Genomic DNA, 16501 nt, shown 5'->3' on the forward strand with positions numbered 1-16501 from the left:
TATTTGACGCAAGGAACATATTTATGGCCATAGAGTTCTCGATCTTGACCTTTCTATACATACTCATAGACTCCTTCTAATGTTACATAAGCCATATAGATATCCATATCTGACCTTTTGAACTTATTTCTGGTCATCAAAAGTTTTTAAACTATATAAAGTTATAGACTCTTTCTGATGATAAATCAGCTATTCAGAGGTCCCCTTTTGACCTACTGAACATATTTCTGGCCAAAGAGTCCTAAAAGATTAACACTATACATTCAGACTGATATCTTCGGATGTTATATCATCCTGACAAAAGTCCATATTTGACCTACCGAATTTTTTTCTGGCCACGGAGTGAGTACTCGAAACTTGACCTTTCCATATATACTTGTTGACTCTTTCTGATGTTACGTCAGACATACAGAATTCCATATTTGACCCAAGGAACATATTTCTTGCCAAAGAGTCCTCGATCTTGGGCTTTCTATACATACTCATAGACTCCTTCTGATGCTTCATAAGCCATATAGATGTCCATATCTGACCTTTTGAACTTATTTGTGGTCAAAGTGTCCTCAAAATTTTTCAAACTATATAAAGTTATAGTCTCCTTCTGATAATAAATCAGCTATACAAAGGTCACCTTTTGACCTTCTGAACATATTTCTGGCCAAAGAGTTCTTGAACATTATCTTGCTATACTACAGATTGACTTCTTGTGATGTTATATTAACCAGCCAGTAGTATATTTTTGACCTACTGAAAATATTTCTGGCCAGAGTCTGTGAACATTAACTCACTATACAATATAGACTGACTTCTTGCAATGCCAAACCAGGCAGGCAGTAGTCCATATTTGACCGATTGAAAAAAAAATTGACCAAAGAGTTCTCAAAAGGATTTTGTCTATCATAATCTATAGACTCCTTCTGATGTTAAATCAGTCATACAGAAGTCCATATTTGACCTACCGAAAATATTACTGGCCAAAGAGTCCTTAAAGATTAACACTATACATTCAGATTGATATCTTCGGATGTTATATCATCATGACAAAAGTCCATATTTGACATACTGAAATTTTTTCTGGTCAAAGAGTCTAAACTTGACCATTCTATATATACTCATTGACTCTTTCTGATTCTTCATTAGCTATATAGATGTCCATATCTGGCGAATTGAAAATATTTTTGGCAAAAAGGCCCTCACAAGTTAACTTACTAAATACTCATAGACTTCTTCTGATGATACATCACTTTAACAGGTATGTGACCCTCTGAATATATTTTTGGCCAAAGAATCATTGAACATTAACTATCTATACATATTGACTCAAGAGTCAAAATTTGACCTCTTTTGGTCTGATTTATCATCAGATGGAGTCTATAATTTTACATAGTTTAAAAACTTTTGAGGAACCTTTGACCAGAAATAATAATAGGTCATAAATATGGACATAAATATGGCTTATGAAGAATCAGAAGGAGACTATGAGTATGTATAGAAAGTTCAAGATTGGCCACAAATATGTCCCTTGGGTCAATTATGGACTTCTTTATGGCTGATGTAACATCAGATGGAGTAATGTATAGAAAGAAACAGCATAAGGAGTCAATGAGCATGTACAGAATGTTCAAGATCGAGGACTCTTTTACTAGAAATATGTTCAGTAGGTCAGTTATGAACAATTGTCTGGCTGATGAAACATCAGAAGGAGTCAATGAGCTTGTAAAGAAAGTTCAAAATCGAGGACTCTTTTACCAGAAATATTTTCAGTAGGTAAATTATGGAGTACTCTCTGGCTGATGAAGCACTAAAAGGAGTCAATGAGCATGTATAGAAAGTTCAAGTACATAGACTCGTTGGCCAGAAAAAAAGAAAAAAAAATGTCATTATGGACAGTTGTCTGACCGATGTACTATCTGAAGGAGTCTATAAGTGTGAATCGAAAGTTCAAGATCAAGGACTCTTCAGTCAGAAATATGTTCAACATGTTAAATCTGAACTACTTTATGGCTAAAGAAACAAAATAAGGCGTCACTGAGAATGTATAGAAAGTTCAAAATCGCGGACTCTTTTACCAGAAATATTTTCAGTAGGTCCATTATTGACTACTGTCTGGCTGATGAAACACTAAAAGGAGTCAATTAGCATGTACAAAATTTTCAAGTCAGAAATATGTTCAACATGTCAAATCTGGACTTCTGTATGGCTAAAGAAACAAAATAAGGCATCACTGAGAATGTATAGAAAGTTCAAGATCGAGAACTCTTTTACTTCAATAGTCAATATCTACAATTGTCTGGCCGATGTACTATCTGAAAGAGTCTATAAGTATGAATAGAAAGTTCAAGATCGAGGAATCTTCGGTCAGAAATATGTTCATTATGTCAAATCAGAACTACTGCATGGCTGATGGAACACCAGAAAGAGTCTATGAGTATGTTTAAAAGGTTCAAGATCGAGGACTCTTTTGCCAGAAATATGTTTAGTGGGTCAAATATGGACTGCTGTCTGGCTGATGAATCAGAAGTCAATTAAGATTGAGGAAGAAGATTATGAATAGAAAGTTCAAGTTCAAAGACTCTTCAGGTAGAAATATGTTCAGTGGGTCAATTATCTATATGGAGTCACTGAGAATCTATAGAAAGTTCAAGACGGAGGACTCTTTTACTATAAATATGTTCAGATGGTCAATTATGGACTATTGTCTGCTTGTGAAACATCAGAAGGACTCAATGAGCCTATATAGAAAGTTCAAGTTCAAGACTCTTCGGGCAGCAATATGTTCAGTAGGTCAATTATGGACTAATGTCTGGCTGATGAAACACTAAAAGGAGTCAATTAGCATGTACAGAATGTTCAAGTTCATGGACTTGTTGGCCAGAAATATGTTTAATAATTAATATGGACAATTGTCTGTCCGATGTAGTTTCTGAAAGAGTCTATAATTATGAATAGAAAGTTCAAGATCAAAGACTCTTTGGTCAGAAATATGTTCAACATGTCAAATCTGGACTTCTGTATGGCTGAAGAAACATCAGAAGTAAATGATTATGTATAGAAAGTTCAAGTTCATAGACTCTTCGGGCAGAAAAATGTTCAGTAGGTCAATTGTGGACAATTATCTGGCTGATGAAACATCAGAAGGAGTATGTATAGAAAGAATAAGATCAAGGCCAGAAATATGTTCAATTGATCAAATTTTGAAATACTATATTGCTGTTGTAAAATCAGGAGTCATTGAGTATGTATTGAAAAATGTTCATAGACTCATTGGTCAGAAATAGGTTTGATAGGTCATATTGATACAATACAATACAATAATGTTTTGCTATTGTAACATCAGAAGGAGTCAATGTATAGAGAAATCAAGATTATAAACCCATCGCTCAGAAATGAGTTTAGTAGTCAATTATGGATCATTTTTTGGCTGAAGTACTATCTGAAAGCGTCTATGAGTAGCCTATGTATAGAAAGATCAAGGACTCTTCCAGACAGAAATATGTTCAATTGTCAAATATGGATAATAGCCTGGGTGATGAAAAATCAGAAGGAGATAGTAATTATGTATAGATAATTAAAGTTCTAGGTCTCTTTGTCCAGATATATGTTCAATGGATCAAATTTGGACTAACAATATGGTTGATTTAACATCAAAAGTAGTCGATGAGAATGCATATAAACATACCTTTTGACGACTCTTTTGGCCAGAAATATGTTCTCTTGGTCAAATATGGACTACTGTATGGTGGATGTAAAATCAAAAATAGTCTAGGAGAAGGAACAGTAAGTTAAACTTTGATGATTCTTTTGCCAGAAATATGTTCAGTAGGTCAATAATTAACTTCTGTCTCAATGATGAAACATCAGAACAAGCCTATGATTATGTATAGAACGATCAAGATCGAGGACACTTTGGTTATAGAAATGTTCAATAGGTCAAATTTGAACTATACTGTATGGCTGATGAAACATCAGAAGGATTGTAAGAGCAATTAGTCTAGAAATTTAAAGTTCAAGGTCTCATGTCTAGAAATATGTTCAAAATATAAAATTTGAACTACTGTTCAAATACATTGGATAGCAGATCGGATAGAAGATACATAAATTAACAAGTCTACAAGTATGTTTAGAAAGTTCAAGATCGAGGACTCTATGGTCAGAAATATATTTAATGGGTCAAGTATGGACATCTTTCAGGCTGATGAAACATCGGAAGCTGTCAATGAGCATGTACAGAAAGGTCAAGATCAGGGACTCTTTGACCAGAAATATGTTAGTAGGTTAAATATGGACTTTTGTATGGCTAATGTATTATTAAGAGAAGTCAATAAGCAGAGAAAGTTAATGTTCAAAGACTCTTTGGCCAAAAATGTGTTCCGTAGTTCAAATAGGAACCTCTGTATGGCTGAATTAACATAATAAGAAACCCTTTGAGGACCATTTGACCAGAAATAAGTTTAATAGGTCAAATATGGAATTCTATATGTGGCTTATGAACCATCAGAAGGAGTCTAGGAGTTAGAATGCAAAGTTCAAGATTGAGGACTCTTTTTTATCAGAAGGAGTCTATAACTTTATATAGTTTGAACATTTTTGAGGACACTTTGACCAGAAATAAGTTCAAAATGTCAGATATGGACATCTATATGGCTTATGAAGCATCAGAAGGAGTCTATGAGTATGTATAGAAAGCCCAAGATCGAGGACTCTTTGGCAAGAAATATGTTCCTTGGGTTAAATATGGAATTCTGTATATCTGACGTAACATCAGAAAGAGTCAACAATATGGAAAGGTCAAGTTTCGAGTACACACTCCTTGGCCAGAAAAAAATTCGGTAGGTCAAATATGGACTTTTGTCAGGATGATATAACATCCGAGGATATCAGTCTGAATGTATAGTGTTAATCTTTTAGGACTCTTTGGCCAGAAATATGTTCAGTAGGTCAAAAGGGGACCTCTGTATAGCTGATTTATCATCAGAAGGAGACTATAACTTTATATAGTTTGAAAAATTTTGAGGACACTTTGACAAGAAATAAGTTCAAAAGGTCAGATATGGACATCTATATGGCTTATAAAGCATCAGAAGGAATCTATGAGTATGTATAGAAAGCCCAATATTGAGGACTCTTTGGCCAAAAACATGTTCAGGAGGTCAAAAGGGGACCTCTGTATAGCTGACTTATCATCAGAAGGAGACTATAACTTTATATACTTTGAAAAATTTTGAGGACACTTTGACAAGAAATAAGTTCAAAAGGTCAGCTATGGACATCTATATGGCTTATAAAGCATCAGAAGGAATCTATGAGTATGTATAGAAAGCCCAATATTGAGGACTCTTTGGCCAAAAACATGTTCAGGAGGTCAAAAGGGGACCTCTGTATAGCTGACTTATCATCAAAAGGAGTCTATAACTTTATATAGTTTGAAAAATTTTAGGACACTTTGACCACAGATAAGTTCAAAATGTCAGATATGGAAATCTATATGGCTTAAGAAGCATCAGAAGGAGTCTATGAGTATGTATAGAAAGCCCAAGATCGAGGACTCTTTGGCCAGAAATATGTTCAGTAGGTCAAAAGGGGCCCTCTGTATAGCTGATTTATCTTAAAAAGGAGTCTATAACTTTATATAGTTTGAAAAATTTTAGGACACTTTGACCACAAATAAGTTCAAAATGTCAGATATGGAAATCTATATGGCTTATGAAGCATCAGAAGGAATCTATGAGTATGTATAGAAAGCCCAAGATTGAGGACTCTTTGGCCAGAAATATGCTCAGGAGGTCAAAAGGGGACCTCTGTATAGCTGACATCATCAAAAGGAGTCTATAACTTTATATAGTTTGAAAAATGTTAGGACACTTTGACCACAAATAAGTTCAACAGGTCAGATATGGACATCTATATGGCTTATGAAGCATCAGAAGGAGTCTATGAGTATGTATAGAAAGCATAAGATTGAGGATTCTTTGGCCAGAAATATGTTCTGGAGGTCAAAAGGGGCCCTCTGTATAGCTGATTTATCATCAAAAGGAGTCTATAACTTTCTATAGTTTGAAAAAATGTTAGGACACTTTGACCACAAATAAGTTCAAAAGGTCAGATATGGACATCTATATGGCTTATGAAGCATCAGAAGGAGTCTATGAGTATGTATAGAAATCCCATGATCGAGGACTCTTTGGCCAGAAATATGTTCAGGAGGTCAAAAGGGGACCTCTGTATAGCTGATTTATCATCAAAAGGAGTCTATAACTTTATATAGATTGATTTCTTTTTTTTAGGACACTTTGACCACAAATAAGTTCAAAAGGTCAGATATGGACATCTATATGGCTTATGAAGCATCAGAAGGAATCTATGAGTATGTATGGAAAGCCCAAGATTGAGGACTCTTTGGCAAGAAATATGTTCCTTGGGTTAAATATGGAATTCTGTATGTCTGACGTAACATCAGAAAGAGTCAACAATATGGAAAGGTCAAGTTTCGAGTACTCACTCCTTGGCCAGAAAAAAATTCGGTAGGTCAAATATGGACTTTTGTCAGGATGATATAACATCCGAGGATATCAATCTGAATGTATAGTGTTAATCTTTTAGGACTCTTTGGCCAGAAATATGTTCAGTAGGTCAAAAGGGGACCTCTGTATAGCTGATTTATCATCAGAAGGAGACTATAACTTTATATAGTTTGAAAAATTTTGAGGACACTTTGACAAGAAATAAGTTCAAAAGGTCAGATATGGACATCTATATGGCTTATAAAGCATCAGAAGGAATTTATGAGTATGTATAGAAAGCCCAATATTGAGGACTCTTTGGCCAAAAACATGTTCAGGAGGTCAAAAGGGGACCTCTGTATAGCTGACATCATCAAAAGGAGTCTATAACTTTATATAGTTTGAAAAATTTTAGGACACTTTGACCACAAATAAGTTCAAAATGTCAGATATGGACATCTATATGGCTTATGAAGCATCAGAAGGAGTCTATGAGTATGTATAGAAATCCCATGATCGAGGACTCTTTGGCCAGAAATATGTTCAGGAGGTCAAAAGGGGACCTCTGTATAGCTGATTTATCATCAAAAGGAGTCTATAACTTTATATAGATTGATTTCTTTTTTTTTAGGACACTTTGACCACAAATAAGTTCAAAAGGTCAGATATGGACATCTATATGGCTTATGAATCATCAGAAGGAGTCTATGAGTATGTATAGAAAGCATAAGATCGAGGACTCTTTGGCCAGAAATATGTTCTGGAGGTCAAAAGGGGTCCTCTGTATAGCTGATTTATCATCAAAAGGAGTCTATAACTTTATATAGTTTGAAAACTTTGAGGACACTTTGACCACAAATAAGTTCAACAGGTCAGATATGGACATCTATATGGCTTATGAAGCATCAGAAGGAGTCTATGAGTATGTATAGAAAGCATAAGATCGAGGACTCTTTGGCAAGAAATATGTTCTGGAGGTCAAAAAGGGCCCTCCGTATAGCTGATTTATCATCAAAAGGAGTCTATAACTTTATATAGTTTGAATTTTTTTTAGGACACTTTGACCACAGATAAGTTCAAAAGGTCAGATATGGTCATCTATATGGCTTATGAAGCATCAGAAGGAGTCTATGAGTATGTATAGAAAGCATAAGATCGAGGACTCTTTGGCCAGAAATATGTTCAGGAGGTCAAAAGGGGACCTCTGTATAGCTGATTTATCTTTAAAAGGAGTCTATAACTTTCTATAGTTTGAAAAAATGTTAAGACACTTTGACCACAAATAAGTTCAACAGGTCAGATATGGACATCTATATGGCTTATGAAGCATCAGAAGGAGTCTATGAGTATGTATAGAAAGCCCATGATCGAGGACTCTTTGGCCAGAAATATGTTCAGGAGGTCAAAAGGGGACCTCTGTATAGCTGATTTATCTTTAAAAGGAGTCTATAACTTTATATAGTTTGAAAAATTTTAGGACACTTTGACCACAAATAAGTTCAAAATGTCAGATATGGAAATCTATATGGCTTATGAAGCATCAGAAGGAGTCTATGAATATGTATAGAAAGCATAAGATCGAGGACTCTTTGGCCAGAAATATGTTCTGGAGGTCAAAAGGGGACCTCTGTATAGCTGATTTATCATCAAAAGGAGTCTATAACTTTATATAGATTGATTTCTATTTTTTAGGACACTTTGACCACAAATAAGTTCAAAAGGTCAGATATGGACATCTATATGGCTTATGAAGCATCAGAAGGAGTCTATGAGTATGTATAGAAAGCATAAGATCGAGGACTCTTTGGCCAGAAATATGTTCTGGAGGTCAAAAGGGGTCCTCTGTATAGCTGATTTATCATCAAAAGGAGTCTATAACTTTCTATAGTTTGAAAAAATGTTAGGACATATTGACCACAAATAAGTTCAAAATGTCAGATATGGAATTCTATATGGCTTATGAAGCATCAGAAGGAGTCTAGAGTATGTATAGAAAGCCCAAGATCGAGGACTCTTTGGCCAGAAATATGTTCAGGAGGTCAAAGGGGGACCTCTGTATAGCTGACTTATCATCAAAAGGAGTCTATAACTTTCTATAGTTTGAAAAATTTTGAGAACACTTTGACCACAAATAAGTTCAAAAGGTCAGATATGGACATCTATATGGCTTATGAATCATCAGAAGGAGTCTATGAGTATGTATGGAAAGCCCAAGATTGAGGACTCTTTGGCCAGAAATATGTTCAGGAGGTCAAAAGGGGACCTCTGTATAGCTGACTTATCATCAAAAGGAGTCTATAACTTTATATAGTTTGAAAAATTTTAGGACACTTTGACCACAAATAAGTTCAACAGGTCAGATATGGACATCTATATGGCTTATGAAGCATCAGAAGGAGTCTATGAGTATGTATAGAAAGCCCAAGATCGAGGACTCTTTGGCCAGAATTATGTTCATGAGGTCAAAAGGGGCCCTCTGTATAGCTGATTTATCTTTAAAAGGAGTCTATAACTTTATATAGTTTGAAAATTTTTGGACACTTTGACCACAAATAAGTTCAAAATGTCAGATATGGAAATCTATATGGCTTATGAAGCATCAGAAGGAGTCTATGAGTATGTATAGAAAGCCCATGATCGAGGACTCTTTGGCCAGAAATATGTTCAGGAGGTCAAAAGGGGACCTCTGTATAGCTGATTTATCATCAAAAGGAGTCTATAACTTTATATAGATTGATTTCTTTTTTTTAGGACACTTTGACCACAAATAAGTTCAAAAGGTCAGATATGGACATCTATATGGCTTATGAAGCATCAGAAGGAGTCTATGAGTATGTATAGAAAGCCCAAGATCGAGGACTCTTTGGCAAGAAATATGTTCCTTGGGTTAAATATGGAATTCTGTATGTCTGACGTAACATCAGAAAGAGTCAACAATATGGAAAGGTCAAGTTTCGAGTACTCACTCCTTGGCCAGAAAAAAATTCGGTAGGTCAAATATGGACTTTTGTCAGGATGATATAACATCCGAGGATATCAATCTGAATGTATAGTGTTAATCTTTTAGGACTCTTTGGCCAGAAATATGTTCAGTAGGTCAAAAGGGGACCTCTGTATAGCTGATTTATCATCAGAAGGAGACTATAACTTTATATAGTTTGAAAAATTTTGAGGACACTTTGACAAGAAATAAGTTCAAAAGGTCAGATATGGACATCTATATGGCTTATAAAGCATCAGAAGGAATCTATGAGTATGTATAGAAAGCCCAATATTGAGGACTCTTTGGCCAAAAACATGTTCAGGAGGTCAAAAGGGGACCTCTGTATAGCTGACTTATCATCAAAAGGAGTCTATAACTTTATATAGTTTGAAAAATTTTAGGACACTTTGACCACAAATAAGTTCAAAATGTCAGATATGGACATCTATATGGCTTATGAATCATCAGAAGGAGTCTATGAGTATGTATAGAAAGCATAAGATCGAGGACTCTTTGGCCAGAAATATGTTCTGGAGGTCAAAAGGGGTCCTCTGTATAGCTGATTTATCATCAAAAGGAGTCTATAACTTTATATAGTTTGAAAACTTTGAGGACACTTTGACCACAATTAAGTTCAACAGGTCAGATATGGACATCTATATGGCTTATGAAGCATCAGAAGGAGTCTATGAGTATGTATAGAAAGCATAAGATCGAGGACTCTTTGGCAAGAAATATGTTCTGGAGGTCAAAAAGGGCCCTCCGTATAGCTGATTTATCATCAAAAGGAGTCTATAACTTTATATAGTTTGAATTTTTTTTAGGACACTTTGACCACAGATAAGTTCAAAAGGTCAGATATGGTCATCTATATGGCTTATGAAGCATCAGAAGGAGTCTATGAGTATGTATAGAAAGCATAAGATCGAGGACTCTTTGGCCAGAAATATGTTCTGGAGGTCAAAAGGGGCACTCTGTATAGCTTATTTATTATCAAAAGGAGTCTATAACTTTCTATAGTTTGAAAAATTTTGAGAACACTTTGACCACAAATAAGTTCAAAAGGTCAGATATGGACATCTATATGGCTTATGAATCATCAGAAGGAGTCTATGAGTATGTATGGAAAGCCCAAGATTGAGGACTCTTTGGCCAGAAATATGTTCAGGAGGTCAAAAGGGGACCTCTGTATAGCTGACTTATCATCAAAAGGAGTCTATAACTTTATATAGTTTGAAAAATTTTAGGACACTTTGACCACAAATAAGTTCAACAGGTCAGATATGGACATCTATATGGCTTATGAAGCATCAGAAGGAGTCTATGAGTATGTATAGAAAGCATAAGATCGAGGACTCTTTGGCCAGAAATATGTTCTGGAGGTCAAAAGGGGACCTCTGTATAGCTGATTTATCATCAAAAGGAGTCTATAACTTTCTATAGTTTGAAAAAATGTTAAGACACTTTGACCACAAATAAGTTCAAAAGGTCAGATATGGACATCTATATGGCTTATGAAGCATCAGAAGGAGTCTATGAGTATGTATAGAAAGCCCATGATCGAGGACTCTTTGGCCAGAAATATGTTCAGGAGGTCAAAAGGGGACCTCTGTATAGCTGATTTATCTTTAAAAGGAGTCTATAACTTTATATAGTTTGAAAAATTTTAGGACACTTTGAACACAAATAAGTTCAAAATGTCAGATATGGAAATCTATATGGCTTATGAAGCATCAGAAGGAGTCTATGAATATGTATAGAAAGCATAAGATCGAGGACTCTTTGGCCAGAAATATGTTCTGGAGGTCAAAAGGGGACCTCTGTATAGCTGATTTATCATCAAAAGGAGTCTATAACTTTATATAGATTGATTTCTATTTTTTAGGACACTTTGACCACAAATAAGTTCAAAAGGTCAGATATGGACATCTATATGGCTTATGAAGCATCAGAAGGAGTCTATGAGTATGTATAGAAAGCATAAGATCGAGGACTCTTTGGCCAGAAATATGTTCTGGAGGTCAAAAGGGGTCCTCTGTATAGCTGATTTATCATCAAAAGGAGTCTATAACTTTCTATAGTTTGAAAAAATGTTAGGACATTTTGACCACAAATAAGTTCAAAATGTCAGATATGGAATTCTATATGGCTTATGAAGCATCAGAAGGAGTCTAGAGTATGTATAGAAAGCCCAAGATCGAGGACTCTTTGGCCAGAAATATGTTCAGGAGGTCAAAGGGGGACCTCTGTATAGCTGACTTATCATCAAAAGGAGTCTATAACTTTCTATAGTTTGAAAAATTTTGAGAACACTTTGACCACAAATAAGTTCAAAAGGTGAGATATGGACATCTATATGGCTTATGAATCATCAGAAGGAGTCTATGAGTATGTATGGAAAGCCCAAGATTGAGGACTCTTTGGCCAGAAATATGTTCAGGAGGTCAAAAGGGGACCTCTGTATAGCTGATTTATCATCAAAAGGAGTCTATAACTTTCTATAGTTTGAAAAAATGTTAAGACACTTTGACCACAAATAAGTTCAAAAGGTCAGATATGGACATCTATATGGCTTATGAAGCATCAGAAGGAGTCTATGAGTATGTATAGAAAGCCCATGATCGAGGACTCTTTGGCCAGAAATATGTTCAGGAGGTCAAAAGGGGACCTCTGTATAGCTGATTTATCTTTAAAAGGAGTCTATAACTTTATATTGTTTGAAAAATTTTAGGACACTTTGACCACAAATAAGTTCAAAATGTCAGATATGGAAATCTATATGGCTTATGAAGCATCAGAAGAAGTCTATATGTATCGAAAGCATAAGATCGAGGACTCTTTGGCAAGAAATTTGTTCTGGAGGTCAAAAAGGGCCCTCCGTATAGCTGATTTATCATCAAAAGGAGTCTATAACTTTATATAGTTTGAATTTTTTTTAGGACACTTTGACCACAGATAAGTTCAAAAGGTCAGATATGGTCATCTATATGGCTTATGAAGCATCAGAAGGAGTCTATGAGTATGTATAGAAAGCCCAAGATCGAGGACTCTTTGGCCAGAAATATGTTCAGGAGGTCAAAAGGGGCCCTCTGTATAGCTGATTTATCATCAAAAGGAGTCTATAACTTTATATAGTTTGAAAACTTTGAGGACACTTTGACCACAAATAAGTTCAACAGGTCAGATATGGACATCTATATGGCTTATGAAGCATCAGAAGGAGTCTATGAGTATGTATAGAAAGCATAAGATCGAGGACTCTTTGGCAAAAAATATGTTCTGGAGGTCAAAAAGGGCCCTCCGTATAGCTGATTTATCATCAAAAGGAGTCTATAACTTTATATAGTTTGAAATTTTTTTAGGACACTTTGACCACAGATAAGTTCAAAAGGTCAGATATGGTCATCTATATGGCTTATGAAGCATCAGAAGGAGTCTATGAGTATGTATAGAAAGCATAAGATCGAGGACTCTTTGGCCAGAAATATGTTCTGGAGGTCAAAAGGGGCACTCTGTATAGCTTATTTATCATCAAAAGGAGTCTATAACTTTCTATAGTTTGAAAAATTTTGAGGACACTTTGACCACAAATAAGTTCAAAAGGTCAGATATGGACATCTATATGGCTTATGAATCATCAGAAGGAGTCTATGAGTATGTATGGAAAACCCAAGATTGAGGACTCTTTGGCCAGAAATATGTTCAGGAGGTCAAAAGGGGACCTCTGTATAGCTGACTTATCATCAAAAGGAGTCTATAACTTTATATAGTTTGAAAAATTTTAGGACACTTTGACCACAAATAAGTTCAACAGGTCAGATATGGACATCTATATGGCTTATGAAGCATCAGAAGGAGTCTATGAGTTTGTATAGAAAGCCCATGATTGAGGACTCTTTGGCCAGAAATATGTTCAGGAGGTCAAAAGGGGACCTCTGTATAGCTGATTTATCATCAAAAGGAGTCTATAACTTTATATAGTTTGAAAAAATGTTAGGACACTTTGACCACAAATAAGTTCAAAAGGTCAGATATGGACATCTATATGGCTTATGAAGCATCAGAAGGAGTCTATGAGTATGTATATAAAGCCCAAGATCAAGGACTCTTTGGCCAGAAATATGTTCAGGAGGTCAAAATGGGACCTCTGTATAGCTGATTTATCATCAAAAGGAGTCTATAACTTTATATAGTTAGAATTTTTTTTAGGACACTTTGATCACAAATAAGTTCAAAAGGTCAGATATGGACATCTATATGGCTTATGAAGCATCAGAAGGAGTCCATGAGTATGTATAGAAAGCATAAGATTGAGGACTCTTAAGCCAGAAATATGTTCTGGAGGTCAAAAGGGGCCCTCTTTATAGCTGATTTATCATCAAAAGGAGTCTATAACTTTCTATAGTTTGAAAAAATGTTAGGACACTTTGACCACAAATAAGTTCAAAAGGACAGATATGGACATCTATATGGCTTTTGAAGCATCAGAAGGAGTCTATGAGTATGTATAGAAAGCCCAAGATCGAGGACTCTTTGACCAGAAATATGTTCTGAAGGTCAAAAGGGGACCTCTGTATAGCTGATTTATCATAAAAAGGAGTCTATAACTTTCTATAGTTTGAAAAATTTTGAGGACACTTTGACCACAAATAAGTTCAAAAGGTCAGATATGGATATCTATATGGCTTATGAAGCATCAGAAGGAATCTATGAGTATGTATAGAAAGCCCAAGATTGAGGACTCTTTGGCCAGAAATATGTTCAGGAGGTCAAAAGGGGACCTCTGTATAGCTGACATCATCAAAAGGAGTCTATAACTTTATATAGTTTGAAAAATGTTAGGACACTTTGACCACAAATAAGTTCAAAAGGTCAGATATGGACATCTATATGGCTTATGAAGCATCAGAAGGAGTCTATGAGTATGTATAGAAATCCCATGATCGAGGACTCTTTGGCCAGAAATATGTTCAGGAGGTCAAAAGGGGACCTCTGTATAGCTGATTTATCATCAAAAGGAGTCTATAACTTTATATAGATTGATTTCTTTTTTTTAGGACACTTTGACCACAAATAAGTTCAAAAGGTCAGATATGGACATCTATATGGCTTATGAAGCATCAGAAGGAGTCTATGAGTATGTATAGAAAGCCCAAGATCGAGGACTCTTTGGCAAGAAATATGTTCCTTGGGTTAAATATGGAATTCTGTATGTCTGACGTAACATCAGAAAGAGTCAACAATATGGAAAGGTCAAGTTTCGAGTACTCACTCCTTGGCCAGAAAAAAATTTGGTAGGTCAAATATGGACTTTTGTCAGGATGATATAACATCCGAGGATATCAATCTGAATGTATAGTGTTAATCTTTTAGGACTCTTTGGCCAGAAATATGTTCAGTAGGTCAAAAGGGGACCTCTGTATAGCTGATTTATCATCAGAAGGAGACTATAACTTTATATAGTTTGAAAAATTTTGAGGACACTTTGACAAGAAATAAGTTCAAAAGGTCAGATATGGACATCTATATGGCTTATAAAGCATCAGAAGGAATCTATGAGTATGTATAGAAAGCCCAATATTGAGGACTCTTTGGCCAAAAACATGTTCAGGAGGTCAAAAGGGGACCTCTGTATAGCTGACTTATCATCAAAAGGAGTCTATAACTTTATATAGTTTGAAAAATTTTAGGACACTTTGACCACAAATAAGTTCAAAATGTCAGATATGGACATCTATATGGCTTATGAATCATCAGAAGGAGTCTATGAGTATGTATAGAAAGCATAAGATCGAGGACTCTTTGGCCAGAAATATGTTCTGGAGGTCAAAAGGGGTCCTCTGTATAGCTGATTTATCATCAAAAGGAGTCTATAACTTTATATAGTTTGAAAACTTTGAGGACACTTTGACCACAAATAAGTTCAACAGGTCAGATATGGACATCTATATGGCTTATGAAGCATCAGAAGGAGTCTATGAGTATGTATAGAAAGCATAAGATCGAGGACTCTTTGGCAAGAAATATGTTCTGGAGGTCAAAAAGGGCCCTCCGTATAGCTGATTTATCATCAAAAGGAGTCTATAACTTTATATAGTTTGAATTTTTTTTAGGACACTTTGACCACAGATAAGTTCAAAAGGTCAGATATGGTCATCTATATGGCTTATGAAGCATCAGAAGGAGTCTATGAGTATGTATAGAAAGCATAAGATCGAGGACTCTTTGGCCAGAAATATGTTCTGGAGGTCAAAAGGGGCACTCTGTATAGCTTATTTATTATCAAAAGGAGTCTATAACTTTCTATAGTTTGAAAAATTTTGAGAACACTTTGACCACAAATAAGTTCAAAAGGTCAGATATGGACATCTATATGGCTTATGAATCATCAGAAGGAGTCTATGAGTATGTATGGAAAGCCCAAGATTGAGGACTCTTTGGCCAGAAATATGTTCAGGAGGTCAAAAGGGGACCTCTGTATAGCTGACTTATCATCAAAAGGAGTCTATAACTTTATATAGTTTGAAAAATTTTAGGACACTTTGACCACAAATAAGTTCAACAGGTCAGATATGGACATCTATATGGCTTATGAAGCATCAGAAGGAGTCTATGAGTATGTATAGAAAGCATAAGATCGAGGACTCTTTGGCCAGAAATATGTTCTGGAGGTCAAAAGGGGACCTCTGTATAGCTGATTTATCATCAAAAGGAGTCTATAACTTTCTATAGTTTGAAAAAATGTTAAGACACTTTGACCACAAATAAGTTCAAAAGGTCAGATATGGACATCTATATGGCTTATGAAGCATCAGAAGGAGTCTATGAGTATGTATAGAAAGCCCACGATCGAGGACTCTTTGGCCAGAAATATGTTCAGGAGGTCAAAGGGGGACCTCTGTATAGCTGACTTATCATCAAAAGGAGTCTATAACTTTCTATAGTTTGAAAAATTTTGAGAACACTTTGACCACAAATAAGTTCAAAAGGTCAGATATGGACATCTATATGGCTTATG

This window comes from Abramis brama (genome assembly GCF_963993115.1).
Source record: "Abramis brama genome assembly, chromosome: 15".
NCBI classification, from domain to species: Eukaryota; Metazoa; Chordata; class Actinopteri; order Cypriniformes; family Leuciscidae; genus Abramis; species Abramis brama.